Source organism: Centroberyx affinis, unplaced genomic scaffold (genome assembly GCF_046629955.1).
Source record: "Centroberyx affinis isolate AG114_WGS23_722 - 3 ecotype Tasmania unplaced genomic scaffold, CSIRO-AGI_Caff_v1 ptg000275l_1, whole genome shotgun sequence".
Lineage (NCBI taxonomy): Eukaryota > Metazoa > Chordata > Actinopteri > Beryciformes > Berycidae > Centroberyx > Centroberyx affinis.
The window spans coordinates 62,920-89,516 of record NW_027278954.1 but is presented as its reverse complement, the minus strand read 5'-3'; positions in this window follow the sequence as shown (position 1 = coordinate 89,516).

Sequence of the window (26,597 nt, the reverse complement as noted above, 5' to 3'; positions counted from 1 at the left end):
GTCTGTGAACATTGTCTCCAATTCACTGAAAATGTTCATGTACGTTTTACCACAGATTGAGTCAATTTATTCTTAGGGTGGGTTTTTATTTTAAATCCTGACTGGAGACTTGTTCGTTCTTTCTTTTTGCTTTTCGTGTTTACACTTGCTCTTCTCTGGTGGACACTTGTAATCCCCTTACTTTACAAATAAGGTTTGTGTTTTGCTTCAGGTAGCAGAGCAACACTGCCAAGCCAAGCCAAACATTTTGATTTTGAACATTTTACAGCAACAACAACCACAACAACTATCTTCATGCACTTTTCTTTTGCGCTGTAATATACAGTATATATCTATATATTATGTATAAACATATTACAATCTTATATAATAATGGGAACATTAGCTGACTCCATTAATGCCCAGATCCTGTTAGCAGAAGCTAAATTCAGAAACCTTATTGTGTAATTTCAGTTAGAAGACTTAAAAGAAGAAACAGATTATGAATCCTATTTGCTCTGGCAGGTAGTTTCAAAATTGAGGCCCTGGACAGTAAAAAGAGTTTTATCTTTATATTTCTGGACATAGGGAGTTAAAACCTCTGTCATATAAGCTGAGGCCAAGCCAGTTATTGCTTTAAAAGTAATCAATAAAATCTTAAATGTTAATGAACTTGCAGATGCTCATGAAGATCCCATGCCTTATGTGATTTCAAAAGTCGAAATATAGAATTGCTGCAGTTAAACCATTAGTCCAGTCATGTTTCTGTTACTGTCTGTCTGAGCGCATGCTTGTGTACATTGAGTGAGATTCTTGAGTCATTCTTGAGTCAACTTTAACACATCTGACTTTTTGAACACAAAAACTGAAACAATGAGTGAATCCCCCTGCATTATTGTACTTGCACATAGCCAGCTATTTGCTTGAACAAATTGAACAAAGTAAAAAATAAGTGACAGATTTAAGGGTATTAGGATTCATAAACATTTCATTGAGTCTGGGAAAAGTAGATATCTTTAAATCCCACAAACGAAACCATTGGCATGCATTGGTGTAATTTTGTTTGGGAAGGAATAATTTGCAGCACAATGTACAATAATCACACAGGTGCTAGTGCCAGTGCCAGTGCCAGTGTTTGTGTGTGTGTGTGTGTGTGTGTGTGTGTGTGCCTCAGACAGCGTTACATTGGTGGATCATGCCTTTAAGCTTCTCACAGAAAAAGCTAAGAAAACTGTCCTGTAACCACTTCTGCAATGCCTGACCATGTTCCACTTTCCACCTTATTGCACTTTTAACTGAACTGCAAAGTGTTTTTGTGAGAGAAAGGCAGCGTGGGGATCCAACCTGGCAGAAGAGAGAGAACTCCAGCAACCTGGGGCCTCATTTATATACTTTACACACGCTCAAAAAGGATGCGTACACCGCATTCCATGCAAATGTTGGGATTTATAAAAACCAGACTTGATGTGAGAATGTGTGTATCTATAGAAACTTTGACCCAGGCACACGCACATTTTGGACACACTGAGAAATGGCAACTCTTTAATCAGTTCTTTATGCTCCATATCAAATTACACAGACTTCTAATAGGCTAAACTTACACAGGAACAAGCAGGCCTTAATCATTTGTTTGTTGCTTTAGTCTAAAAGCCATCTGCCCTAAAGCATCTCCCTATTTGCAATGAACTCTCATTATGGGCTCATAAGTTGTGTGTCCCAATTAATTGCTATACGTTCAAGGTGTTCAAGGTGTGGACTGAATGTCACAAGGTTAAAGTACAGATCCTGCACAGACACACGGCGCATGTGTTGAATTCCACTAGCTGCGGCCACACTGATCTGTCGAGAAAACGGACAGAATTATTGACGGATAGATTTCTGTCCATTGGGCTGTTTTGGAACGTCAACATGGTGGAGAGGCAGAAATACAGTAGCCTAGCTTCGCTCATAACGGAGCTACTTCATAGAAACAAGTTAACCCTCCAGACTCCAGTAAAATTCTAGAATGTTGCTGCAGTTCACTGAGAAATTTCACTTAAATCACTAAAGTTTTTCCATTTAAAAAAACACAACTTACCCCTTTAATTTGGTACCAAATACATGGCAAGGCGATTCAGGGCGTCTCCTTACTTAAGTGTCATTCACAGCATGACAACAAAACAGATCGTTCCTATCTTGGATAGCGATAAGCTTTCAAAATACATACAAAACCTCCAGCACTTCAACCTACACAGTAATAAGATCAGACAATAGTAGTCGCCATACGAATATGGAAAAATTCACCAAACGTATATGGAGAAAACTCGCCGCGACCTGGTCGGTCCTACCTACCGACTCTTCAGCGCACTGTCTCCCAGAAAACAGTGTCCGTCTCCGGCAGTGAGAGCCAGGTACGTCCCGCTGTTTAGTGAAGGTGATCTTGTGTCTTGTTTTGTCGAACAACAAGAAGCGATTTTGATCAAAAATCTTCAACTCACAATGGCTACGTAACTTTCCACTACACACGGTGGGTCAGGTTGTCTCACAGCACAATCTTACAGCTTCCATAAGGTTTTAAAAGCGGAAACTTTGGTTTCTTTGGTCATAAAACGAACCGAGCGACATCTCGATAAGCGTTACCTGACTGACTGACTGACTGACTGACTGACTGACTGACTGACTGACCTGAATTTGTTGCATGATGCCCTCGGCTGCGCCGTGGGAAAAATAATGATGCATTATGGCTGGTTTCATTGGAGAGGCTGTGACTGGGTGCACACCCATTGTCTGATACTCATTGTCTCATTTTCAGAGTCTGAAAATGAGAATAAAAAAACTCAAGTCTGTTCTTTAGCTTGCTATTCATCTTTTTTAGTCAATTCAAATGAATGTGAAATGTTGAATGTGTGGTTATATTGATTCTTTCCAAAAACAAAAGGCACATAGGATATGTGGCTCACCCAGCAGCCTCATCTTTCTCTGATGTCATGTTGGTGTCACCCTCTTTTCTGGCACAATGGCACTAATTAGAGTTTCCCTGATTATCATTCATCAAGAGGAGAGAGCTCCAGTGTCTCCTCGCCCCACCAGTGGCTCTGACACTCCGTCGATGCGCAGCAATACGCTCCTTGGCATCAACCTTCACACCTTTATTTATTTATTTTTTTAGTTTGATTAAAGGGTCCGGCTCTCGGAGCTGGCAGCATTAACTGTAGCTGTGACATGCTGCCACTCAACAAACTTTTTTTGGTTGGTGATACCCGAACTGAGGCCTTTGCCATTTTCTCACACAAAGATAATGGAATTACAAGAACATTTACATACATATCAATATTCATGAAGGGCATTTCATTAACCCATCTATGGTTAATGGTGGGAGTCAAGGGGGTGGAGTATGACGCTTGTGCGTGTGTGTACCATTTCAAGATTATTGGGATTTAAAAATTGCGTGCCGGTGTGCGTACCCACGGTTTTATAAATCCGACCACTTTTTGTCCGTACATACTTTTCCTCTTTTGTACACACGTAACCTTTTAGTGCAGAGTCTACACACAGTTATATAAATGAGGCCCCTGGTCCTTGAAACAAGAGCTCTCACTTGGCGGGAGAACACTGAAGCCTCCCTCTTCAAATTATCCATTTTACCACATCTCCTGCTGAACTACTAACAGCTCCTTAACCTGTGCAATGCATTCTGAAACTTGCCTGCAGACAAGCTTACGTGTGCGTATGCAGACACACACACACACACACAGAAAACACTCAAACTGGCAAAGGCATTTACCACAAAGTGACTTAATTCCGTATTATCCTTTTGTCATTAATTTGATTCACACCCACACATTTGTTACGTGAGACACATATACAAAAAGGGGATAACACATTCTTACATACAGATAACTGCGTGTGGCATTCATTTGCATATGTCCTTCCTTACAGTGCTTGTAATCCCACACAAAAGGTTTAAACTTCTCATTCAACAAAGATTCGCCATCCCATCAACATTTTCACACTTAAAAAATTATGGTGACTTTGAAAAGACGCAACTCAGATGACGGAAATCACCGAGTGAATCAAGGAGAACGGCACTGCATCTACATTGTTCACAGTCAGGGGGAAGGTTTCATAAGTCCAACGGATGGATGGCCCTGTTTGCGTGGTGAGAGAGGAAAGGGATTGTGTAAGGAGGTAACTACATATATGACTATCTACCCACACAATCACTACAGTGACCAAGTGTTATGTGTTTCATTATGTACACCCACACATTACGTCAATGACCTCTTCCCATTCATGTCTGGGTACAAAGCTGAGGATGAGGAGGTGTTTGAGTGTGTGTTTGTATCTGTTTTTTTTCCATGTGTTTGTGTGGAACAAGGTGTTGAAATGTGTGAATTGTGTTATGTGTGTATGCTGGTATGCTGGATTCATGACGCATCCTTGACTATTGTCATTTTAGCATATTATTTATATATTATATATTCAGTCACATATGGCGATTAAATCCATTTGTCCCACCAATATGTTCCCATACACTCAGTCACCTCACTCCTACAGGCAGGCGAGGAGACCAGTGAGAGGAGAAGGAGAGAAGTTGAGCAAGATATATAGAGAGAAGGGGATGAGAAACATTACCCAGGAGCAAAGAAGAAAAACCAGGGATGAACAGAAGAGAACAAGGCTGAATATTCTTTCCCCTATATGGAAGAGCCTGAGACCAACAGTCCTTCCTGCATTCAAAACCCTAGCACATCACTTTCCCAGCTCAGTGGGAAGGGAATTCTCCTTCAGTTACTCCGTAAACATGACTAATTTGGAGCTCAGCCTCCAACCCCCACTGACACATCATTAAGTAGCACCTTCCTTCCCAGAGCTGATGTGGATGCTGCTGCCTTGGGTTACACCTCCGTACTGTCACACAATGCTACAGGTAGAGCACTAAGTGGGCAATAACACCCACACATAAAAAGCCACATAACATAACATGGACATACACACACTACACACACACACACACACACACACACACACACACACACATAAGCATATACATTTATTCTGTGCAAGTACATTGTGAGCAACGGAAAAGCCGAGTCAAATTCCTTGTATGTGTACATACTTGGCCAATAAAGCTGATTCTGATTCTGATTTATACATATACTAGAACACAGCAATGCATGCTGTAAGCATTTTCCTTAGGCACCAAGTAGAATAAACCTGATAGCAAAACAAAGATCTCTCATGAGAACAGCAAACAGTGAGCAATTATTCATATTCTTTTTACAGCAATTCCTGTAATGCAGGCTCCAACTCTATTATAACGATCAACTCTAAACCAGCATTTGATTGGTCAGTCTGAAAAGTTCTTTTTTCCAAATGCATAATCAATAGCCAAGCATCCTGCATAAAGATTGTTTCTTGCTGTGATAAAATGAAAGCGCAGAAATGGTTGCAGGGCAGTCAAATTTGAATCAGTGCTTTGAACACAAAACCATCAATAGAGCCAAGCTTAATGTTTTATATGATTATTAAAGTTATCAGCATGAAAACTAACCAGAATCAATTTGTTTATTCAAATTATCCATCCAATCAGCGCAGGCAGCATTTCAGTTAGAGTCATTCAATTAGAATATGTTTCTAAAATTAATGACACATCCTAAAAACTAATTGAGAATGCAGTCCAATGCTCTTTTACATCACCTGCTAAATTGTATTGTTTATTAGTTTGATGTGGTTAAAACTCCATTTGATGCATAGCACATGTACTTTGTTCTTGAAGTGATGATTATATGCTTAAATGCTTAAATTAATCTGTCCATACAGTGGGCACTCTGGGCTACTCGTTCATAGTAAAAATGGATCCAGTCAGAGAAAGCATATGATGTGCCTGAATGTGAAGCAGAGAGGTGCAACAAAGGAGAGTGGTTCAGATAGTTATAGCTCAGATTTCATGGGGCAACAAGGTCTATATTTGGGAAAGCCGCTGAGACATTTGGTTATCCCTCTCCATTTGTGTGTTTATGAGAGCCTCATTTTCCCCGCTGCGCTCTATTTACAAGCACATTCATTGTGACTTGACCTCTCTTCTCGCTGGCAGGAGCGATAGGCATGAGCAAGTCACACATGGGGCTTCTATTTGAAAAACACTTTGCAATATGACTCATACTTGCAATTGTGTGTGTCTGTATGTTAAACACATAATTACAGTACAATGTATGCCAGTCAAATAAATCCAATCTATACTGTGATGTGAGAGCCGTTACCACTCCATGTCATGGCTCACACAACCCACATGGTGGATTCCAAGTAACTGTCACTCAATAAACTGTAGAGTGCATCGTACAGTATCATACTAGCGTTGACTCGGTTATCTTCTCTAAACCACATGTGCTCAATCAATCTTGTAGCCCGCACACTTATGAAGACTCACCTCTACCCTGCTGCATAACCAACAGCCTAAGTCCACTAAAGCCATGTGGAAATATTTAGCCAGCTGCTTATCAGCGCTGCAGTACAGTAAGATGCAAAAAAAAAAGATAGTAATGTAATGTAAAATCATGGCAAATCAATGCACACAAGAGCCAGGGGGACAGCTTTGGGGTCAACACCTGACATGGGGAACGCAAGTCAGCCAGGATGCTTAAACACACACAGAACAGGTCAGACCAGACACAATAAACAGTGAAACTAGAGCCTCTGTGAGACTAGGGCAAAAGCAACATAATCTACCTCACATTCAGTATCATGCTTGCTTTTTTTGAAATAGACCAAATATTAAACTCAATAAACTTCTTTAATGAAACTCTCCTTGGGACACTTTGCACTTGAGTTAGAGTTCATATCTGTCTTCTCAGAACAAAGGATAACATGATACAACTCCCACTAAAACTCTTGTCAATTCAATCACATCAAGATACTTCTGCTGGTGCCAGAATGCCTACCTTACTGAGAGGGTATGCCAGAGATGGCTGGGGATCACGTGTTTTGGGTCAAATCCAGAGCGGAGCCGGGCATCGCTTCACCCATGGATGGCAATACCATAGCCAGAGCGGACGAACGGGGCACGGCGCATGCTGCGGACTTCTGTGTAGCCACGGGAAAACTCTGGCGTGTGCAGTACACACTCTGTCACTCCCTCACACACAGTCACTGAGTGAGGGGATCCACTCACAGCACAGCGCAACAGTAGAGAAGGTGCAGCCCAGCAGCTGCGCTCAGCGAGATCCAAGAAGGGACAGACACAGACAGACGTGCTGCTGCTGCCCTCAGCTGATCTGCTGCCTCTCTCTGAACTCTCCTCCCTCTCTCTCTCTCTTTTCTCTGTCTCTCCCTCCTGCTGCCACCCTCCCCCTGTTCCCTATCTGCTTTTCACTGGTGCTTTTCCTTGAGTCTGTCTTCTGCTCTCCTCTTTCAGTCTGCAGCTCCCACTCTCTCCCCTAGTCCCCTCTCTGTTTCTCTGCGCTCCCTCTCTAGTTAAATCTGTCTTTCTTGTTCGTACACACATGCACTCTCCACACTGTGTCTCTCCTCCCTCTATCTCGCCCTCTCTCTCTCTCTCTCTCTCTCTCTCTCTCTCTCTCTCTCTCTCTCTCTTTCACACACACACACACACACACATACACGTTACGGAAACTGTACACTCTCTCTCAGTCTCACACTTTGATGTTTCAGATTTTTTTTTTCACACAAAACACTCTTTCTCGCTCTAGTACTCACATGCAGAATCTCTTTCAAAAGGGTTTGCTTTCTCAACCAGTCATTCTCATGAATACACTTGTCTGTTTAAACTGTTTTTCATCTCTCCTTACAAGTGATTACAGCCTCTTGTTCTCTCATTCCCATCTCACCCCCTGGACATAAACTCATATACTCTCTTGACAATCTCTCTTGACAAATCCATAAAACATAAAGCCACCATGCTGTACAATCCTCAGCAGAGCCCTTATTCATTTTAAATGCCGTGCTACATAAATATGGTAGAGAGGAACAGAGGAGATAAGGACCAGGGGATGAGAGAGCAAGAGAGAAATGTAACAGTAGGGAGGCAGAGGGATAATGACACAATATAAAATGGATATCTGGATGTGGAGGCTTCTCTCGGGAGATCTGCAGGGGTTGGGTTGGGACTGGGGCAAGGGGTTTGGCTTTGAAGTGCAAGTGAAGGCAAAATGTCACAGTTAATCTTTGCCGGTGCGTGCTGTTCGTCCGTCGCCACCAGCAAAGACACACTGGTGTGTCACCCATCCTCCCCAGCTCCTTTCACACACTGTTTCACAACCAGTGGAATATTTAGTGGGACCATTATTCAAAAGGAGAAAAAAAAAAACTTGACATCAGCCTTCATTCTGACAAGGAAATGAATGACAAGGAAATGAATGAACATAGGGGCTTGAAGAATGGTATTTCATATGTACAGTGAAAATAGTGCTACTATTGTACCCATTCATGCATGTGAGTGTGAATGCAGAAATATGCCTTCAGTCAATACAGTGCTGTGTAAGTGGAATAAATTAGAGCGAGACAGAGAGAAAAAATGGGGGTGGAGGAAAAGCATCAGCCAATCACCATGCACATAATCCTGTTTGATCTTGATCACATATTGACCACTGTAATATCAATCACTGGAAAGACTGTATGGTTATGGATCTCTCTTGTTTACTATATTTATTGATTTCGCTAATATGACTGTGAAGTCTACATTAGAATATTCTGAGTTACATTTATGACTGGATTCTCTTATAGGCTTAAATTGAAAATAAATCAATATGGTGTCCAAGGGAAACAGATAGCTATAATGTCCTCCTTTCCAACAAGTGATAAAACACATCTGAGGAGCACACATCTACTTCACAAGAGAACAAGGGAGAATGCTTTTGTGATGGATTCTTGTGATGCTCGTATCTTTGCAGCAACACAACGTAATCTGTTCCATCACAGTCTCCTCTCTCTCTCTCTCTCACTGCCCCTGCGCCCCTTCTTTCTGCTCTATAGCACCAGCTGCTCAGTCTTCAGTGGGATGCCTTTACGCTCACCTGAATCAGCAAACAACATGGTCAGCAATAGCAAAACAGCACCTGGTGAATGGACAGATAGCCATCCATCAGGGTACAGCTCGCTCCAGCAACTCATGCAGAAATAAGCAGAAGGCAGCTCGAGCACAAACGATGTGATGACAATGTAAATGAGCAATGAACAACTGTATCATAACGTGAAATTAGAGTGATTTTCTTCTTTTCTTTTATCAAATTGATGCTAAATGGACAAAATGACATACAGCTTGGTGAGCCAGGTGATGGTGTGTTAGATTCACCATTTGAACAGGTGGATGAGATGAATGGATACTGTGTGTTCAGGGAGATTCTCGCCACACTCGCCGGGTAAGATGAATGGGATGTGCAGGGATTTGTCTATCCTATTTTTGTGCGATGTATTGACTTATAAAGGCAAAGTTTGATTTACTTTCCGGACTTTGTAGGGTTTCTGTCATTGATGTGAGCCTTTTAACACAGCGAAGAGGAATCCAGCAGCTCAGATAAAACACCCTCTTCTTATCTGCCTCTGGCCATCTCCGCTGTGTCTTGTGCCCCAGTGTGACCACTTGAAAGAGATCAATTCCAAATGACACATAAGCACACACAGACCACAAACAGAAGTGGGACCACAAATCTACACACACACACACACACACACACACACACACACACACAGACACACACACAATTGTACTCATAAAGCAATAGTTCACCCAAAAATTTTAATTCAGTCATTATCTACCCACCCCCATGCCAGTTGAAACTCTGGTGAAGTTTGTTAGTCCATATAACAGTCCCGGAGCTTCCTAGCACGACTCCGTAACAGCATCTCAACACAATTCTCAAAACAATTGAAGTCTTTGAGGACTTTGGGGTTCCAAAAATAACAAAACATAATCATAAAATTACTCCATACAGCTCGTGCAGCATAATCCCAGTATTCTGACGGCATGCGATCGCTCTGTGAGTAGAAAAAAACGAGATTTGATCCATTAATGCAAATCTTTCTGCATTGTATTTAGCTTCCGCATTACCAAAGCTCACAAGAAGGAGGTCGCACACTGCCGCACGCACAAACCTTGCGCGGCCACGGTGGCCTTGCGGGGACTGCCCATTGTTCCGACGGGCCATTATTCTGAAACCCCAATAGTCCGGAAAATGTCCACCCATTGGATCGAAAGCCCCTTTGTCCGACAGCCCATTATCCCGGAGGTGGTTGGGTTGAGGCATGGGGTCACTGAGGTTAGGGTTAGAGCAATCTTATGGTCAAGGCTGTCACGGTTGTGGGTGGAGCCAGGCATGGAGATTTCGGACTATTGGGGTTTCGGAATAATGGGTCGTCGGGAACAATGGCATGGCACCGGCCTTTTGAGGTTTGGTAATACGGAAGCAAAATACAATACAGAAAGACTCGATTTGCCTTAGATAATGGATAAAATTACGTTTTTCATTGTTCACAGTTCCTCATAGCTCAGATCATTAGTTGTGTGGCTAAATCACCAAAAAACTGATCTAATTCTGTGATTATATGCATGGTCAGGGTGATGATTTTGATTAGCTGACACAGCTCACTACTGATCATCTGATTATTTTACATGGCTGATCTGTCTATGTTGTAACATCTAACTCACAGCATTCTTCTCTCTCTCTCTCTCTTTCTCTCTCTCTCTCTCCCTCCCTCTCTCTTTCTCTCTTTCTCTTTGTCTTATTCTTGTGTTAGTGAAAACAACCCTCTTGGTATGTGGGTCAAGGCTCTCTGTGTATTCCTTTTTTATCAAAGCCAGGAAAAAGAAGAAAGGACTGACAAGAATAGAGAGAGTGAGAATTAGCTTGATGGGAGAAAAGAGAGGAGGTGCATCACGTGTTGGCGCACGTTGCACTATGACCAATCAATCATCCTTCATCCTCCCACCGCAGGTCCACCAGGATTAGAATAAGAGGACACATGCAGGTGCACTTCTCATGATGTTGTCATGGTGAAACGAGGTTACTCAATAACCCACATGACTTCAAGTGAATGCCAATTAGTCACACTGATAGATGTGTGAATGTGAAGAGTAAATGCATGCTATGCATAGATCAAAGAGTGTGTCAACTGTAGATGAGAACGCAAGACATCTACAAACTTACATAATATCAGGATGGTCATGTTTACGATCCACATAACTAGAGGGGATTTTTTTCTGTGGTGTAAACAACAGTGTATTATCAGCAGACAATTATCAGCCACTCAGTGTATGTTTTCTGTGACATAGACAACGTATTTGACATCAATGACCGTGGTAAGCTGAAATGTATCAAGCTGAAAATGTGACGCCAGTGGATGTGACACACTGAAAACTTAATTAGCGATTGCCATCATTCTGATGAGTGCTTACTGCCCCGGTCCTTTCGTAAAGAGAAGGATCCCTTTAAACTGCCATTCAAAACAGGCACATAGTAATGTTCTATAGCAGTTGTATTATGTTCTATCAAATCCATATGATGCAGCCATTATGCAAGGCTGAAATGTATGATTATATCAAGACCTAACCCTCGCTGCTGTCACCCAGTCTACAGTGTTTTCCACTGTGATCTATTTTTCTATTCTATTACTCTTTACATTGGGCCTAACATAAAGAGGTCTGGTATTGTAAGAATGACCTCCAGCTATGACTGAATTCACCCTTTCTTCAAATGCCTCCTCCTCCTCCTCCTTTTCTTGTTTGTTTTACTGCTTGTGTCACATGCAAGCGGGTCTCTGCTTTAATTTGCATGTAGACGGCATTCAGCGTTGAGCAGTAGTGACAGTGTTCATTTAGTTCCGTCCCCCTGAAGCCTAGTCTTCATCTGCAATGCGGATGTAAGCCTAAAAGCATCAATAATACCAGTTAACAAGTGGTGGGAGAGAAAATGAAAATAATGGAACAAAGCTTGTCGTCCACTGACAAAGGCTTCCTCTGAACAAGCTATGAATGTTTGCTGCCTCCAGGCGATCTATAGATGGATGCAAGGAGGACTGATACAGTCAAAGCACGTCACCATGGTACAAATTGATATGTTTTTAGGGTTTCTGTATACTATATGGCTTATCTCTGCACTGGTTATACTGTGCATAGGGACAATGGACACACCCATGCTCTAGTTCAGGATCCTTTGAAAATGAAATAGAATCAACCCTCTTTTTCCATTTTAGGAATGGTATTTAAGTCATGGTGTAGCTATAATATTCTCTTATCTAATGATGAGATTCATTGACCTCCACCTACCCACCACCATTGACTAGAACACATCTGACTGATGCTCAGAAGCCATTTTGTGCAACACAGAGATGAGCTTTCACATCAGCTCTCAATCAAGACCGGACTCATCCCAGAGGCCAGGCTCCACTCGCGGAGGTTTGATGAGTTTGAGTGCCAGTTTGAGTCAAATCCCATAGTAACAGGCCCTTGCTTATCTGCTCAGCCGACTGAAACAAAGTAATTAATGACTAATTGAGTTTTAAAACTCGACATGCCGATAACAATGACCTTGGGCTAGGGTAAACAAGCAGTACAGTATGGGAAAAGGCCTGCCGCTAGCGTGAACAAACAAACAAATATACTCGCTAACAGCTAATTCATGCAAGCATACACACGGACCGCACCACAGATACTATAGTACATTCTCTCGCAGAGAGACAGTATGTCTTGCTTGGCAGGACACTATACTGTATGTACTCTGATAAACAAACCCATAAAGTGCTTGCTATCTCATCATCCATAAATTCCATCAGTCATGGAGGTCCCACAGCCATATTGAGTCTGTACATATCAAGCATATCCCCTATTTAGCTCACCATTTCTTGGATGGTCAGGCCGTTCTCCCCCATTTACTCAGATAAATCTGAGGTAGCCTGAAGTGTAGAGAAAAAAAGTAATTTGATGACATTGCTACAGTTGTTTCTGCTATATGGAAATGTGAGCTGTATTTTGATGGAAGAGGTAGCTGCTGGATAACTGGGGATGGACTGGGGAGGGGTGAGCCTCAAATACCAGTTTTAATCATAGTGAGACCTTTCATAATGAGATTCTCTAATAGTGCAACAGTAGACCTTTCAGAGAGCAAGAGGAAGAAGAAGGGAGAGGGAGTGTGTGTGTGTGAGAGAGAGAGAGAGAGAGAGAGAGAGAGAGGGAGAGAGAGAGAGAGCGCAAAAACACATTTTTAGAATATATTCTGTGTACAGTGTGAATGTGTGCATATCTTGTAATAGGTATGTGCACCTGTTGTGTGTTTGTGCGGCAGGCGGTGTGATAAGTGAAGAGACTGTCACAAAGCAGCCAGCACAGGAAAAAAAAAGTAGTGAAATCTAATAAATGGAAAGGGTGTTTCAGCTGTTGAGCGTGGCAGGAGGCAACCTGGTCGGTCATAAATCATAGTTTTGCAGCTGGCTACCTTTAATCTTCTTTTATTGTCTTTATTTCATTTCATTTGACCCTCTCCGCTGCCGTATTGAGTTTGTTTCATTATTCACGCCTGCTGCACGTGTGAAACTCTTGCTTGGCTTCTCTTGCCCCTCAGGCAGAGAAAACTGCATTAATATGTCCTCTGCTGCTCGCTTGCTCCTTATCACTCCCCCCCCCCTTCACTCCCCTGTTTATGGCATATTTGTCAGTCACTCATTCATAGGACCAGTCTCTCCCGTTGGTGTGCGTTTGTTTAAGTCACTCACCCACGTACTCCCTCCCTCATTCTCTCAAAATGATTTGTCTTTCCACATTCTGAGAAGTTAAACCCCTGCGCCCATTCATCCCTCAGCCTCTGACTGACTGTATCTTAAATAGCTCAAGGTCAAGCCGCAAAAATCGTGCAGAAGTTTAGGGAATGCTTGGCCATTTCCTGCTTAATCTGTCTCAACTTAAAGGACCTTCCATCCTCGTCTCTGGATACTAGAGTGTGAGGCCCCTCCTGATCCCTGGTAAACACACTTCTGCTTCTGAGTCCCACCAGATACTTGTGGGAAAGAACTGCCATGTTGCAGAGCTTTATTCCAGCAAGAAAAGTGTTTCCATACTTCTGTTTATCAATGAGCCAGCAGAGCAATTCTCGGAAAGGAAAATTTCAAATTATTTTTTTTCCATTGCTAACAAGTATTTTTGAGCTTGCAACAGTTTGATACATTCCAGTAATCATTTTGTTTTCAGCCTGGCATCTTAAAAGTTTAGTCAGCACCAGTCAAAGGAAAACGTTGGCAGTATGTGCGGTAACTTCAGGAGACGGGAATGAACAGCGCATCTAGCGGCTCCATTGAGCTCTGTCACAGAGAGATACAATTTGCCTGTCAATATGTTCTGGCTCATGAAGTAGCAGCTTGCTGCGATGAAGCTCAATATGTTTACCAGTCAATGTATAGATTTGGCTATGGATGATAAAATCGTGCAATGGAAACATACGGCAATATTGTTACGTAGCAATAAAATGAAATAGTGCACTGTCGCTGAAATAGTGCAATAATAATAGGCTTTTGTTGTGCGACTGAGACGTGTTTTGATTATTCCCCAAGTTAAACACAAGGCTAAATACAACAGGGGATTATTGCCCTCCGCTGCAGTCCTTCCTTGTAGTTAGCAGCATGTGCGTAGGTTTCAGAAGCACAAGATGATGAGAAACAATGTTGGGAGCCACACTCCACTAGTCTTTTAAAGAAGCAGAGAGGCGAAGGATGCCCACATTCTTTTTCATCACCCCACACCTAATGAGAAAAGGAAAGGAGGGTGAATTGTCCTTAAAAGCAGAATAGGAATAGGAATAAAAGTAAGAGATATGAGTGTTTGTGGCCCTGTGTGTCTGTGTGTGTGTATGTGTGTGTGAGTAGCAGTTACAAGTGACATCACACATCGTCTCACAGTTTATCAGACCATCTAGGTATTACCTGCATTCTATCTCCTACAAGATTGTACACATTAATGTCAAAAGTTCTGCATCCCAGGTCCATCAAATTTTGAGAATATTTCAATCGAGCACAAGTTTTGGTGTAGCAGTAGCAGTGTGGCGCGGTGAGTAGTAACACTGTCCTCCAACCGGAGAACATGTGCTGAAGCCCATGTGTGTGTCGGTACGCCTCCGCCCTGCTGACGTGTCCTTGAGCAAGTTGCTGAATCCCCACCAGCTGTGGGGCGATTGTTGATGATCCTGCGCTCTGGCCTCTCTGTGGAGGGAGGTAGGCAAAAAAGAGAATTTCTTATGGGGATCAATAAAGTATCGCAGTTTTATTAATTCATTTTGTTTGCAGCAATATCCAATGTATTTCTGCAGTAGTGTGCAAAATGCTTATCGCTGCTCTTGTGTAAAACCTTTTAACTCCATTTAAAAAAAAGACATGTTATTATATTTAATATTGATGGACAATTTTGTAATAACAGTGTTATTGAATGGAATATTCAAAATCCCCCAGGCTCACCAATAGGAGGCCCCAACTCAAAAGTGTGCTGTTGAAATGACAGCATCAGGGCCCGAGAACCACTATACCATTCGAACACATTTATTTATTTAGGAGCAGTGATAATATGCTTTTAAGGCCCTTCGCTGTAGGTCCCTATGAAACTGTCTGTCTGCTCTGCCGCCTCCATACTTGACCACTGATGTGGAAAAAGATGGCCGCCAGCAAAAAGCCATAGTGGGATGAAGACTCATGCTTCTATTGGGCAACTTATTGTCCAATAGAAGAACTTAGTCATTCAATATCCGCCAGTCTCCCCATGTGACCAGCATTTGTGATGGAGCGGCTCAGAGACAGGAGATGAATCCACTTCATCAAACTAATGGCCCAGAGGGGGCAGGTTTGATTTTCAATGCTTATTTAAATAGATAAAAATTGAACCGGTGAAAACACGAAGGCATCTATCTCTTCGTCATGAAAATCATATATGGTTGCATTTTAAGCAGCTGACTACTTTGGAGTGTATCACTTCTGCCCCACATCCGTCTAAAATTATCCAGTATAATGAGAGCACAGTATTTACGTGTTTGTGTGTGTGTGACCATGAGAGAGTGCACTCATGGGACCATGTTTAAGCTGATTATGTCATCAAGCCTTAGGCAGCCACTCTCCTCCACCCCATCCGTCCGCCTAAAGTCACACACACAAACACCTTAATCCCTGACTTTCTGAACCTTTGAATATGCAACATGGCATTGGGATGGATCCCTATGCCACTTCCAACCTGCATCCGATGTTCCCTCTAAGCCAGTAGTATCCAGTCCTGTACCAAACGCTACAGCGGCTTCACTAATTAGCACAGCTTCAAACAGAGGGGGAGAAACTAATTTGTGAACTCTGCTGGTAGACTGTTTCGTTGGAATGAAAGCAGGCATACTCTTCCATGGCACAGGGATGAACTGTCTAAACTTCAATGAATCAGGATTTCATGTCACAAATATCTTGTGCTCATCCTTTCTTTGTGATGGGGTTATAAATTGTCTACATAAATGTAGAAAATATTAGAATTACAATCAGTTGTTAAGGGAAGAGAATTAAAGGATCTGAATGAAACATTTGAACATTACACTCTTATCAGTATTTGTTAATCGCTCAAACTCATTGTCTCCTCCAGGCTCCAGGCTGTCCACATGGATCAGAGTGTATGATGAGGGAAATGTTCCCTATGCCTTCATAATCCCTGCTATAAAATACAACTTTTTCACTCTACCGGCGCCTCTCTGACATGTGATCAAGGACATACTGAACCCAGGGGAGCAACACATCTGCTCCGCACAGGAGCCAGTTGGACATTGTCATTTGTGCTGCTGCTAACATCAGTGGCCGTGACCTCCCTTCTGTCTCTCCCATACTATCCACTCATGTCAAAAACAAAACAGCAGAGAGCTCCCAGTAAGCTATTACCATGATACTTATGACCAAAGTGCATTAATGGTGAAATTCTTTGTTTTACAATTGACAAATTATTGTTATTTATTGCTGATTTATCATTCTAATTTGGAAATACTCTCTTAACAGAATCTTCTTTTACAATAAAACACGTGTAGGCCTATTGAATGCTGTGTATTGTATTTATTATTAAAAAACAGACAGCGGAGGTGGTCACGCCTATTGGCAACTGTTAGAGAAATAGCTTTTGTTTCCAATACAATTACATCAAAGGCAAAAGTTGAAAGGTTTTCCAGGGATCTATGAGACTCTATGGCCTTAATGCACGTCAATCATCCCAGTGGCGACAACCTCTTTATCTACGACTGACCGGCATCCTGTGATGATCATGGGTTTCCTTTGTCCCTTGACCTTAAACGCAGAGCAATGGAGCCAGTAGGAGATCTCTCTGACCTTCATTTGTACAGTACATCAGTGATTCACAAGTGATGCCTGTGGATGTTGCAGCATTTTGCAGGAAATTATCTCTTAGTCTCAGTAGAGAGCCCCATAATGCTATTCATTACCTGTTGAGCAGTGTGGTTCAATGTTTTTAAATGCAGGACCACGTTCCAGGCATTTATCAGTAAGGCGAAAAATGCAAAATATTTGAAGTCACTGCTGAGTCGCTGACACGACTGTATGGGAGTGCTGAAAGTTTGAGCTGCAAAGAATGATGAGAAATAAACTACTGCATTTCTGCATCATGCTGACCATCTACAGTATTACACCTTGAATTTGAATTGGCTGCACCTGTTCGGTCCCTCAAGAGCTACGTTATGTCAGCAGGTTGCCCATGGGCTGCGAAAATCCTTGAAAGTTTGTGGATTTGAGAAAAATAAAACACGGCCTTAAAAGTTTTGAAATGGATGGATGGCTTTGAAAGTAAGACACAGCACCCTAATTCAATATGCCTCATCTTTCTGGATCTCTCTCCATCCTAGCATGAGCACTTCACATCTTAAGGAAAACCCTGTGGTGAATATTCAAATTGATATAGTTTGAAAATGATTTGACCATGATTTCTTGACTTAAGTAAAATATGAGGCCTATATGATGTTTAATTCTGACCAATTTTGACCAATGTTGAGACCTTGAATTTTACCAAACAAGACCTTGAAAGTAATGATGATGGTTAACGGGACGTGTACGTTGCACATCTGGCATTGCATAATGGTGAAAGCATATGGCAATTTGGCAACAAAATACATGTCAGGATAATAATGCGCCCTTTAAATAGCAAGAAAATACTACGCCAGACTTTAGACCAGGTTTTTGTTGGTCAATGGCGCAATCGCTTTCCGCTGCCTCAAGATAGCAATGAGCCAACAATGCGCCTGACCACACCTCATTTTAAGACCAACACGCCCATGGACGCAAAGATGGGCACAAGTACATTTGCTAATTAAACAATGTGGGCGCTGGACGTGAAAATGACAACTGCGTCGGTCGGAAAGTAGCAATGTCACTTGCGCTGTGCTTTGCGCCGGGTGTAAGATAGGGCCCATTATTTTTTCACATGATCACTGTATGTTCTTTTGGCGCAGGCAAATGGCTTCCTCCATCACATCCCTCAAACCAATTGATGAAACTGACCAGCATGAAATATGACTCTCAAATCAATGTGTCTCGGTGGAAAATAAAATACATCAAAAAAGCCAAATACCCCGCTCACAGCGGAGGCTTAACGGAGTCGGTCAGCTGGCTGTAGGGAGTAATCCTTCTAATCAGGAGTAAAGTCAGGGCCGACGCCCGCAGAAACAATCTTTCACATTGTCTGCTCCTGCATGTACATATATCATGAATCCTGCTGCAGGAACGCAGCTGGCTTGGTATGATCTATGCCAGGGGCTTCCATTCTCCTCTTTTTTCATATAACAGGCAGGCTCATGGGAATACGGTTCCTACAGCATTCACTCAATCTGTAATGGTACTTGAGTGCATGTATCCATAGCAAGCCATCTCTCTTCATTTGATCCTGCAATCAAGCCTGCGCTGTGCTGGAGTACAAATGCTGGCTTTCACACATTCGCAGTGCCGTTGTTGTGATTGCTCCGGGATTTTTGTGTAACAACAAAATTATCTTCTGTGTCAGAATCTGGCTTTGTTTGTCTTGACACCGTGAATAATAATATTATTCTCATTCTCTGACACGCAAATTCTTCCCCGATTGTATTTCTAGATTGTATTTCTCACTTGTTTGTTTGCTGTGCTGGATTGGTTACGGTTGAAATATAAGGTTGCTGTCCATATTTGTCTCAAAGTATAATTTTGCACTGCTGTAAAATGATGTGGGACTGTCTTTTTCACTATCATTAATGTCATTATCCAGTTAGTAAGCACCATGAATTTTATGGGTATCTAGTTCCTTAGCATTTACTCAACCAGTTACATAATATTTCCATCCTTTTCAGTCAAATATCATGTCATTACACTGTAAGTGATTCTCAGGCAGTTTACTGCCACAGTGTCATGTTCAACTGACACACTACTCAGATTAGTTATGTCAAAAAAGCTGCGAAGACTGTCCACAGTTTGTGTAGCAGGCCTTGAACACTGTCCCACTTTCATACTTACTAAGTCCTTGGCTCTGCCAGAGGCATTTGTCACCGCTATCACCCTCCCCAAGGGACTTAACTTTGTGTCAGTGTGTATCTGCTGGTGTCATGTGTGAGACAGGGCATGTCACTAGGGAGAAATCACAGGCCCTATACCCTGCAATCAGCAGCCAAGGCTAGCCTAACTAAATGGCTTTTAACTGTATATACAAATTAAAGCCTGTCACTACATATTGTTCAAAAACCTCAGCTTTTTAACTTTTGTTTTGGGAAAAGTGCCTGAATTTTCCCTTTTTCTTTATTTCTTTTACCTCGTTTTTGTGTGCACGTGTGTGTGTGTGTGTGTGTGTGTGTGTGTGTGTGTGTGTGCTCTTGCCTGCATGTTACTATGTGCACCTAAGTGCTTTTGTGTGCAGATTGCATCATCCTTTTTACTGTATATCTCAGTGAGGGAAAATGCAGTGATATCATGGTTTATCACTCCTGGTGCTGAGTGATGGATGATCTCTGCCTGCCTGTGCTTCCTGCCCTGCTCCAGTCCATTTAAGTAAAAGAGATGTTTTAAAAGGTCCCATATTGTTCAGTTTTCACAATTTTGTTTTCAACTACACCCTCCATGGCTCAGGATGATAATAATGTTCTATATGATGTTTTGCAAATACATGTAGTTCAGTTAAAACCTGAATTGAATTAGTTAAAATGAATGAATATGTACATTAAGTCGTCACAGGCAGAACATTGTGACTGTTCTGCCTATGACAACTTAATCTGCACATTCATTGATTTTAACTAATTCAATGGACTGGGATTGGTCGACAACACCTGCCCCTCTAATTCAAATCAGGTAAACTGAGTTAGTCTGAAACGTCCCGTAAGACAGAATGGATTTTTGAAAATGCAGTAACTCTCAAACAAAATCAAATTTTAAAAATGTCTTCATTAAACGTATTTGATCACATGAATCCCTACGATACGGGACCTTTAAATATTCGGTCAGAATGATAGGTGGGTCCCTAGCCGTGGCTGTGTGAGCGAGCTCTATATCTGGTCTATAGCCTGTCGGAGTTCGGTGGGATGTGCTGTCTCCAATGCAGGCGAGTGGAAAGATGAGGCCGCCACTCTCGCTCCATACATCCTATGCAGCTCTCTGTCACTACAGTACGAAACAGACCTGCTTCTAGCATGAATGAACACAATCAAATACTGTATAGTCCCAAAACTTCATGCAAAATTCATGCAAGCACACACACACGTAGCCACACTGACACATGAAGTACTGGTTAACACACTCTGTTTTGTCTCTATCTCTCTTTTCATCTATCTCAACTGTATCCGCGATGCCCTTCAGTTTGTCCTTTGTCCCTCTTCAGTCCTTATCCTCTCGCTCTCTGCACACACACACACACACACACACACACACTCATCTCCCTCCTTCTCTGTCTTTCCAATCATTTCCTTGGCAGAAAACCAGTCAAGGAGAGCATCTGCCACTTCCCAGATAAAGTAGAGCGCGGCGCATAGCATGATGTAATACACCTAAACTTCAACAACAGAGGAACTTTCAGACATTTTGCTATCAAAGTTAATACTCCTCACTGTCTCGGGCTATAAAAGCACCAGAGCTGGAGATCATATCAAAGTACTTGCAGGAAGCGGGATGATGGGTGGGGTGGGGATGTGGCTGTGTCGTGTGTGTGTGTGTGTGGCTGTGTGTGTCCTGCCAGTTTGACTTAAGCAAAACATTCTAAAATCATACAGGGACGACAGAAACTCAACGAGCGGTGTGATGTCTGTGGAGAGAAGACGTGACGCACTCTGAACTCAGTGCTTTAACAACAAGCCATGTGGGAAATGTTCCATGGAGTCTCGTGAGAGATCATGACAACGCATCTATGATCAAGGCATGATCACACAGTGTGATTTATGAACAAACAAATGTGTATGATATCTAACCGGTGAAACAAATCGTTTATCCTGTAGCGCTTATCTGGTTCTCTGTCCCTGTGCGGTTGGTGCTGGAGATTTGAAGCAACAATTCAATTGTAGATAATTCACATCTTATCTTATTTTGATGATCCATGACAGCTTAATTAAGATTTCTGTAAAAAATCTCAACAAATATAGAAATAAGAGAGGCATCATTATGTTATCGTGAAGGATGACTTTGAGGACACTTTTACAGTATCTGGGGCAACTATGAGAATATGGCTTTACTCATTTTCTGTTAATTTTCTGGCTTTGTGTTACTTGGGCATAAAGCTCACATCAAAAGTCAAGCAACTTCAACTTCTTAAATTCTAATTGAGATCGTTACGTCAGGGCTCCCATATAAACACACATAGAGAGGTTGAAAAAACAAAATAACCAGGAAGTGACCCACCACTGGGGTATACGCATTTGTCAGTTCCCATCCCCAGCCACTTATTTTTAGACTGTCAGTAAAGCACATCCAAACATCGACGATCGCCATGCATGTAAACATTTACATGTTAGGCTGTCTCCACTGTGAAATGACTAAAACATCCAAATGAGCAATTCATAATGCTAAGAGGCATTAACAGAAACTAGTAGCATCACTTGCAAGTTAGCTGTACTTTAGAAGTTCCCAGATGATGATCCCTTTGTGCATCTTTATAGTTACTCTGGAAAATTTCACTTGATGACATCTCAAACTAGGACTATTTAGTTGTTCAAGATCACAGGGATGATGTATGTGAATTCTGATTTACTTTGTTTTCCCCTTTAAGTTCTGTGAAATGTAGTGATACCATATGGATTAAAACAAAAAAGTATTTTTATTGTTGCCATAAGACAGTGGAATATTTGACAACAGAGAAAGGAGTTTGTGGTATCTATAATTACACTGCTCAGAGAATGGATTTCTGCTGGCTTTTGTTCAAATATTCAGTTGCCTTTTCTCTTGTATTTAGCTTCATTTGATTAATTTTTGGCTGAATGTTGAGAGCCAGGAATTAGTTTTCTGAGTAATTATTTTGAAATCGGGGGCCCTACAACTTTTTCTCTGAAACCTTTTCAAGGGAAACCTGATCCTTCACACCCTAAGTGGTTCCAATCCCCTAAGCAAAAAGGAATGTCTGAATTTATATATCCAAGCATATTCGCTAAGCTGCTTTTAGGGGATCACTCACCTGAGCGGGGACGGTTAATAGATTCCTACCACACACAGGTTCATATTCCGTCTCTATTCCATTTACACTTTTGTAGTCCATAGGCTCAACATCTCTCTCCCCGCTCTTATCTTTTCCATTAGGTCCTTGCCTGTGGTCTCTGAGATATGGATTAACCCCACCAGGGGGCAATTCATCATCCCCAAATAGCATGGCATGGAATGGCACTCCCTCTCACCACAGCACTGCACACTTTTAGGACTGCTGTTTTTGCTGCTGTCACTGCTCCTCTCTGTCAAACCTACCTTCTTTATCTCTCCCTCTTCCTCTATCTCTCCCTTTCCCTCTCTCTCTCTCTCTCATCTGCGCACCCACACAGCTTGGTGGCTGTACATCTAGGCCCGATGATGGATGCAGGTAGCTTTGAGACAGTTCTGAAGAGGCAGCTTCAGAGTGATTCCTCGGAGTGGCAGCCTGTTATTTACCCTACTTCGGTGACAGTGGAGTGAGGGGACTGGGTCATCTTAACAATCGTCTTGACAGTCCAGCTGGAACAGAGGGGATGAGGGCTCGGGCGGATCGGTTATGGAGGTGGTGCGGAGGTGAGCCAGAGGCACTCAGGCACACACAGGCCTCTTGCTGCCCTGCTCTTTGCTCTCTCAACCTCTTCCTTGTTCACCCACTCTTATCTTCCATTCCCTTTGGCTGGATATGCTATGCATTTTGATATCCCCCCCCCCCTCTCTCGCTCTCTCTCTCTGTCTCTCTCTCCCATTTCCTCACTCTGCAGCAAAATATTAAGGGGAAATGTACAAGGACAGATATAAATGTTGTTTTCCCCCGCAGTAAACAAGGGAGGAATAACACTGGAAAAGTTAAAGGGTAACTTTGTTATTTTTCAACCTGGACCCTATTTCCCCAACTTTTTGTGTCTAAGTAACTAATGGGGACAACAATTTTTGAAATTGGTCCAGTATTGAGCAAGATCGCTTCATCTGGCAGCTGCGAAATGGGCTGCAATGTAATGCGACAGGGCAAATGCAAACCGTCAATGTACGTCCACTAAAAGTACTTGTTTTTCCTACTGACAGGCTGAGATTGTTATTATAAGTGTCTGACAACATTATGGAAAGGACCCTACAGAGAAATAAAACGTTTTTCTTTACCTTTTGCTTGATCCGGTCTGTTTGTTATTGTGTGTAACCAGGTCAATCTCCTATTATAATCTATATATAATGATATATTTATTTATTATACTTATTTATTTAGACAATCTGTATGACTTCCACCTACTCGGCCCATCACTGTCCTCTCCGGTGCTGCTGGATAAAGCTGCGTTCTCCTCATCCTCCTTCCCCACCTTGAGAGGTTCTGACCCCGGCCTCTGTTCGCTCCTCTCCACCGGGACCGGTTCGCCTCGTGTGCCCGGCGGCTCTCCGTTTCGGGACCCCCTCCCTCAGTCGCCTCGAAGAACGGGTCGAAACCTGGCGGTAAGATCCCGTTCCGCCCCACCGGGGAGAGGAGTGGGGAGGGCGGCTTGGGCGTGGAGTTACTTAGACACAAAAAGTTGGGAAAATAGGGTCCAGGTTGAAAAATACCGAAGTTACCCTTTAAAGAAAGAGTAAGTGAGGCATATTGAGAATCTAAAAAGATGAAAAATGGAAGCAGTAATAATGCTCTATTACTGAGCTGCCATTATCCCAACCCCCAGTCATCTCTCATCCTTATTGCCCATTTGTTCAGTTTATTGGCCCTTATCTCCATCCCAGGAAGATTCTTACTGTCTCATAGATGCTCTGTCAGCCTCTTTAAAATATTCCTGTGAAGATTATCTGTTTATAGATTTGATCTCACATGAGCAAGGTTCATATTCACAGCAAGCCTATGGAAATGTACATGTGTGCTAGAACTAGGCTCTCAAACAACACCACTTTGCTTTATCTAACAGTCATTTCTCCACCAAGCAATCTCAAAGCTGGTATCTTGTATTTCTCTGTGTCTCTCTTGATTGGGAGAGACAGAAAAGGCAGTGTTGTTGGAGGCACGAGAGAGAGAGAGAGAGAGAGAGAGAGAGAGAGAGAGAGAGAGAGAGAGAGAGAGAGAGAGAGAGAGAGAGAGAGAACAGTGAAAATGATGAAAAACAATGACATTGTGTTGTGGTTATGAATTCAAAAATGAAGAGATTTTGCCCCAAGGACGCGTCTCCCACAATGCACTGTATGACATCCCTGTTGCAGTAAAGTTTGTGGTTGTAAAGACAGAGTGGGACTGGAAGTTCAGGGTCATTCAATCATTCCCCCTATACAGAGCACAAGCCTGTTGGTTATACAGTCTTCGATCCATCAAGCCTTGCCAGAGACAGAGAGTAGGAGTCAGAGCCCAGAGTGTGCTTCTTTGTGCTTTGGAGTCGGTTAACAATTGTGTAGCAACAATTGTGTAGGGCATGTTTACACTCAAACATTTGGAGCGATGTATTCAAACTCTGGAGCATTTACTCTTCTAGTTTGGCCCGTTTGGGAAGGTGAGAACAATGCCATTCAAACTCAGGTGCACACCACACAACCATAATGGGACACCTGAAAATATGGGTCCTCGTCCTCTTCAAAGTGAACTGCAGTGTGGTTCATTAGGAGTTTTAGATGTTGATATCTGATAGCCAACAGGAAAGCTTAACATAACAAAAGGGACCGAGGAGAAATTGTCAAGATGAGACGAAATCCTTTGCTACCTATGAACAAAGTCAAACCACAGGTTTGACTGATACTCATATTTAGCTATTTCTTCATGTATTCTTAAGGGGTATGAACACCAGTGAAGGTAAATCATGGCAAAGACTGTAGACAAGTCCACATGCTTAGCTAAAATTACTGGGACTGGAACCTAAATTAATCTAATTATCAAGTTGTATCAATGTCCTATATATCCTTATGTTTCAGGGAAAAGGTTATACTGTTGGAAACTATTATCTTCACTTTTTGGGTCACTTCCCTTAACCTCAATATAACAAATATAACATCCATTGACATTTTCAATTGCATGGTTTTGTTGTGACAAGGTTTCATTAATTAGCATATTGTTAAATGTAATTTTCTGCTTAAATTAGGGGTTGTGAGAACACTGAAGAGTGTAAGCTGATCAATCAGTGTACAAGTGATCCAAATAAGAGTTTACAGCTACCAATTACAAATATATTGCTATTGGGTTTGAATCCAACCCAGGACCTTTGTCCCATGTCATCCTCTTCTCTCTTTCTTCCAATCTTTCCTGTCTCTCTACTTTGATCTTTCCAATAAAGGTGAAAATGCCAGAAAAAAAAGGTATTCCCTAGAAAGAACAAAAAGCTTTTTCTCCACACAAACTTTGCACGATTAATGTCACAGAGGGTAGGGTATACCTTCAGGTTAATAAAGGTGCTGTGGGGATATTTGAAGGAGTTTCAAAAAGAATGGGAGGCTATAAGCAGTGACTCAATTTACAGCCTTCATCCAAGTTAATTTCCTTATTTGTTGTCTGCAGATGGATCTTATTGGTTGACTTGGCTTTCTTTTCCAATTATGATGATTATGCACTGTTGAACTCCTTTGACCCAGTGCTTCCAAGAAAACTATATTGGTATTTCCAAATTACAGGGGTTATCTGTGACTCACGTTTTGGACAGACCAAATATAGGATGATATGTTACGGCTATACTGAGGAAATTCTGGACCAATCAATAAATGATTCTGGCAGCTAGTGTGAGAGCACAGTGTAGCATGTAGCAAGAGAGAGTCTCCAGGGGAGGTCAAGCTGGCCTGTGACCTTTCCATTGACTGAGGGGGCCAGAGAGATTGGGGGAACACATTCATCAAACCACTCACCATGACCTATCAACTGCTTCACCACTGCCATATACTTTGCTCAATTCTACTCATTTATATGCCTGCACGTGCACATGCACATGCACACACAGACAGACACACACACGTGAACACATGAACCCACATGATGGTACGGCCAGCCAGGCTCCTCAGAGAACAATTCCACCAAAGAACGATTC